Source organism: Phacochoerus africanus, chromosome 12 (genome assembly GCF_016906955.1).
Source record: "Phacochoerus africanus isolate WHEZ1 chromosome 12, ROS_Pafr_v1, whole genome shotgun sequence".
Classification (NCBI taxonomy): domain Eukaryota; kingdom Metazoa; phylum Chordata; class Mammalia; order Artiodactyla; family Suidae; genus Phacochoerus; species Phacochoerus africanus.
Genome location: NC_062555.1, coordinates 2,945,765 through 2,951,909, shown reverse-complemented (window position 1 = coordinate 2,951,909; position 6,145 = coordinate 2,945,765). Strand labels below are relative to the sequence as shown.

General features: G+C 38.2%; 1 long non-coding RNA gene across 1 annotated transcript; it reads right to left on the bottom strand.

The window, feature by feature from the left end:
• Positions 1-458: 458 nt before the first annotated feature.
• LOC125112844 (uncharacterized) lies at positions 459-4,339 on the bottom strand. Its single transcript, XR_007131270.1, has 3 exons — positions 4,155-4,339; positions 1,483-1,647; positions 459-504 (listed from the first exon to the last, which is right to left on the bottom strand). It is a non-coding gene; the product is annotated as an uncharacterized LOC125112844 (long non-coding RNA).
• Between the last annotated feature and the right edge of the window lie 1,806 nt (positions 4,340-6,145).

The window sequence follows — 6,145 nt, the reverse complement described above, 5'->3', positions numbered from 1 at the left end:
AATATTTACTCCTAAGGGCCAATGATTGGGAAAGAAAGCTAGACTTCCACACCTGTTTTTAGTAGGTAATCGAGCTATGATCCAGGTATGTTTCCTACCTGGAAGCAGGAAAAGAGCATTGTGTTTAGCTTTGTGCCAAGGTCTAATTAATGGGAGAAATACACTATTGAAAAGCCCAACCGCAGCTGCACACAAAGACAAAGACAAACATTTTTATCTCCATCTGTCTGACTCCTGCATCGACCACTCAACTGGTTCTGAACTCAGGGAGAAAATTAAGGAGAATAAGTCAATTATATTATATAAAAACAGTATCATTTTTACACATTTTCAGTTATTTATCTACCAAAACATTAGGTTATGGTAAAAAATCGTATCAAGTTCCCTTACCTGCTGTTTATCTTGTAATGCATTTTGAGCTGTGTCCAAATGATTTGAAGATCTGCTCTTTGAGCAGTTTTTTGCTGCTTCTGCTGATAGTAATAATTCAGTTTTGGCTTTAATCTGTAACAAAATTTACACAGCATTTAGTTTATATTTAATTCTTGATTTCCCCCTTGCCTGAGTGCACATGACTTCGTGTCACTAAATAATTTAAAAACTTAAATCTTTTGTCAGAAAACATAAAGATTCAGACATTAAGAAAATAATATGTGATAATTCCCCAAAGAAGGATGAGTAAGGGAAAAGATTCCTAATATTTGGATAAAAGATAAAAAATAAATCCCTGTATAACACCAAAGCACTCTTCCCTCTCCACTGGGCATCCACATACTGAATTATCTGATACTCATCCAACAAATTATATTTTTTGAAAAATGAAATGGGTATCCTCTTTTTTTCCAAATTTGAATAACTTACTGTGTTATTTCTGATTTTCAATGGAATTATTCTTCTAAAAAAATTTAAGTGTTAGCAATGTTTCTAGTAACTTTCTTTACTACAGTATAGAGTAAGAAACCAATGATGAGAATGGAGAAAGAAATATATCTTAATTCCCACTCCTCGATGGACTCACTGAGCAAGATTTCCATATTGGCTTCTGAAAGAAAATATGCTAATATACATAATGGTATCATATAAGGGCTTTTTAATCAAAACGTTAAAATTTAAAAGTCAAATTCAAAATAATTCAAAGAAATGTAACAGAGACCTAATGGTATAATATCAAATTGCTTTAAACTTCAAAAACAACAAAAAGGGATTCATGAAAACAGAGAAAAGTGAAAAGACTTGGTGGTTTCAAGAGCAGAGAAAGAGGAAGGGGGGAGGGAGAGAATGAGAAAGAGAGAGAGGCAAACAGAAAAGCTCAACAAACTTTCAAAATAGAACCTTCATTTAATTCCTATTCTTAATTGTTTTTCCATTAATAAGTAAGGCAGGAGAGCAGGGTAGGGAGGGGGGAGAAACAGTTCAAAATGTGATCCTAAAACATGCTTTTTTCATACAAACTTCATATTAAGTCGCATAATTCAATATTACCTGTATGTCAAGCTGGGAGACCTTCTCCTTTCTTTCACTTAATTGACTATTTAATTCATTGATGCTGGCTTCTAGGGAGAGGACGCAGTCTTGTGCAGCTCTAAGAAGCGCCTTCTGCTCTTGCACCTGGTCATGCAAATTCTCCTGGGCCTTTAGTTGAGTTACCTACCATATAAGCAACACTCTAATTATAAAGGTCATGAATGATAGAAGAAGAACTAAGAAACCCAAATTTAAGCACCATGAGAATGTTAAATTACTCTGACAGATTATCTCAACTTTTTTTTTTTTGAGAAAAACTGTTCCCATCTTTCCAAAAATAAACAAACATGGATCATTTGATAGTTCTATATTTAGTTTCCTGAGGACCCTCCATACTGTTGTTCATTCCATAGTGGTTGTAGTGATTGACATTCCCACTGACAGTATAGGAGAGGACCCTTTTCTCTACATGTGTTGTTTGTAGAATTATTAATGATGGCCATTCTCACTGGTGTGAGGTAGTACCTCACTGTAGTTTTGATCTGCATTTCTCTAGTCATTAGTGATGCCGAACATCATTTCAATGTGCCTACTGCCCATCCGTATGGCTTCTTTGGGGAAATGTCTATTTAGGCCTTCTGCCCATTTTTCAATTGGGTTGGGTTTTTTTGTTGTTGTTCAGTTGTATGAGCTGTTTGTATCCATAAATATATTTGAAAAGCTGTGTGAAAGTGCGTGTCTGATGACTACCCTCTCTCATTTTAGATTCTATTTCCATTGAATCATTTTTCTCCCGCTTATAGCTCATGTTTTCCACTTCTCTGTATGTCTAGTAATTTTTTGATGTTATTGTGATGAGTCTAGATTTTGTTGCCTTCTTTCAAAGAAGGTTGAATTTTGCCCCAGCAGGCAGTTAATACACGTGGTGGTCCAGCTGGATTCCTTCCAGGCTTGTTCCTATGTTTGTTAGGTGAGGTGTATGCTAGCTTTTACTCTAGGGCTAGTTTAGCTTTATTCTTAAGGTGTGACATTTCTGGGGTTTTTGCTGAATGCCCTCAAGTGTTCAACCATGTCTTTCTTCTCTGACTGGCTGGAACTTGAACATATCCCAGCTCTGTGAGTTCTGATAATTTTTCAGCTGCAGCTCCTAATAATTTGTTCCACTGCTTGGCCTCATGGAATTCCTCCTTATAAGTGTAAAGCTCAGCATTCAGCTAAAGGCTCAAGTGGATCCCTGTGTACGTTTCTGGAGAATTTTCTCTATATTGTTCCGTACTCTCATTGTACCCCTTCTACCCTGCAAATTTGAGTTCAACCTCCCTGAACTTAAACCTCTCATTCCTTAGTTCAGTGAGACCACTGTGCTCTCTGTGGATTCCCCCACCTGCACCAGGCTGGAAAATGTCTCCAGGTCAAAATTTGATGTTCATTTCACCTGCTTTTCTTCTCCGAGATGAAAGCCCGATAGTGATTTTTTTGTTTTGTTTGTTTGTTTGTTTTTGCTTTTTAGGGCCACTCCTGCAGCATATGCAAGTTCCCAGACTAGGGGCTGAATCGCAGCTATAGCCTCCATAGCATAGCCACAGCAACTCAGGATCTGAGCCACTTCTGTGATCTACACCACAGCGCATGGTAAACACCCGGATCCTTAACCCACCAAGCGAGGCCAGGGATCGAACCGGCATCCTCATGGATACTAGTCAGGTTCATTTCCACTGAGCCACGAGGGGAACTCCCCTATAGTACTTCTTGTAAAATGTCTGAAAACAGTTATTTTATAGTTTTTCCCACTTTCTTGGCTCTTTAAAGTGGGAGGACTAAATAGCTTACCAGTTACTCCAACACAGCTAGAAGCAGAAGGACACAGATTTATTTTTACCTACTCTTTTTAAAAAGTTGTATAGGCTTTTCTGACATTTGTATAACATGCAATGTTATGTTGTATGCAACTTCCAACTAAAAACTAGGCTAAAGAATTCCTCATAAAATTGGTAACCAAGGCTAACTTTGAAAGGCAGAAAAAAGTTTTGTGTTAATATGGCCTACTGATACTTTTAAAACTTTTTCATTTAGGTAATTATGATGCACCTATCGGGCAATTCTTCCCAAAAAGTGACACTAAATGCTTTACAGTTTGAAAACATATTGAGCTAATAAATTTTATGTTTCACTTAAACGAACATACAAATGTTAAAATAAGAAGTCTGCTTATCAAAATTGTTATTAACTATATATCCCAAAGACATGTACATTATCAAATATATGTACAACCACCAAGTCTGGATATTAAGCAATACACAGAAATAACTAACACCTGATATAGTTTATAAATATATTTTGTTCCTTACTTTTCCTTTTCAAAACATCACAAGAAGTACGTCTAACTTTCCAGTATGAACTAACTATACTTTTCCAATGAGTTAACATGGTTAAATGATTTGCTTATGGTCACACAGGTTATAAGTTACATCCTGGGGTGTGAACTGAGATTTCCTTTATCAAATCATGGTAAATAACTTATTTTCACTGCAATAGCAACCCATCTCTAAGGTAAATGAGATGGTATTTTTCAGAAATACGTAATAATTTTACAAGCACTAAAATTAACAGAATCATTTACATAAAGCACTTTGTAAGATTTAGAGAGATAAAAATACATTTTAGAAATAGAATACACTAGACAAGCTTACTTGTTCCTGTAATATATGGTTTTCTTCCTGCGATTGATTAAGAACAGCGGTCTCTCCTTCACCAGCCTGAATTTTTGCATAAAATCTTCTCTTTCCCTTTCTAGGAAAGAAGTATTTTCTTTACTCTCCTGTAATAAGGCTTCAAGGTTCTGGGTCTTTTGGTCCTTATCACCAATTTGACGAAGCGCTTTTCCAAATCATTCTGTAAAGAATTGAAAATTACTACGTTAAAAATAGAGAACTTAAAGTTATTCCTCATTATTCCTCAAACAAAATGACTCATAATAAATTTTAAGATTCATACCTTTAGTCTTACATGTTTACTAATCATTACATTTTAATATGGCAAACATAAGTAAATAGTTATGACAATATAGTTAACAATATAAAGCTATATTTCACATATATTTACATATGGGGGAGAGCTATCCTCACAGCACGTGGAAGTTTTCCAGCCAAGGATCAAACCCAAGCCACAGCAGCAACCCAAGCCACTGCAGTGACAACACCAGATCCTTAGTCTGTTGCTCCACACAGGAACTCCTAAATCTACGTTACTAACAAACTAGAATTTAACCAAAAATCCCTTCGATTAACCACATTCTTACTCTAACACTCCAACCTCACCACCTACTGTAATCCTGTTTAATCCATTTCAGACACATGGGACTCATTATTTCTGATCACACCAGGCACAACCCCACCTCAGAGCCTTTGCACTGTTTCTTCTACCTGGCACCTTCCCTACAGAGTCACGTGGCTCATCCCCTGTCCTTCAAATATCTGCTCAAATGTCAGCTTCTCAATCACATCTACCCTGATCAGTACATTTACAATCGCAGCCTTGGAGTTCCCATTGTGGTACAGTGGAAATGAATCTGACTAGTATCCATGAGGATGCGGTTTCAATCCCTGGCCTCACTCAGTGGGTTCAGGACCCAGTGTTGACATGAGCTGTGGTGTAGGTTGCAGACAAAGCGCACATCCTGTGTTTCTTTGGCTGTGGCAGCAGCTATGGCTCTCATTCTGACCCCTAGCCTGGGAACTTCCATATGTCATGAGTGCAGCCCTAAGAAAGAAAAGCAAATGCTCCTTTACCAATGCTCCCTCTCCTGAAGAGTTTTTTCTTCCCATAGCACTTATCTCTTCTAACATACTAAATAATTTATTTTCCGTGTGTATCTGCCTCCCTCCACCCCCTCACAAGAACATACACTCCATGAAGATGAGGATTTTTGCCTGTTTTATTCACTTATGTATCCAAGACACATGTGCTCTAAGATATTTATTGAATGAATGGAAAAACAAGGGCTGCAGTCTAACAGACATACACTCATGAAGGTGCTTTCCAGTAACCCAGGAGGACCCTTCTATCGCTCCATCAAGCTTTCCTTCTTTTCTACTTTACCAAGGGCCTTCATGTTACCCAGCACATGTACAAACAGCCCACCTCTGGAACCACACCCTTGCATGTTTTGGGGCTACCTGACCCACAGCCTTTGCCTCTCTCTCCATCATTCTAGGAGAGCCAGAGAGCCTCCACCCAGAACAAGGCCCTAACAAGCCCTTCTGCAAATGTTACAGTAGCCCATCCCACCTTGCCGAGACAGAGGCAGCAACCACGTAAAACCCTCCACAATGTGTGCCAATACTAAAATAGGTGAAAACAGTTACTTTCAAACATGTTTCTCATCTATGCTTCCATCACAAAACAATGAAAAGCAACCAGGTTTACTCTGTGGTCATCCTCTGTTCCTGCCACTAATGACCCCTTTCTGCACATTGCACTAATCTTCTGGGACCACAGTGCAGGCCTGAGCTTTTTCCAGAACTAGCACTCTATTGCCAAGTCTACCTGAAATTTGGTTCTCCCTTTACAGGTACTGATTCCCCAACCGCCCCCTCTGATACCTAAGGACCGTTCTGTTGGGCAAGCAGGAGGGGTTCACTTTTTCTAGATTTTTTTTTATCATCATTATTCTCACCCTCAA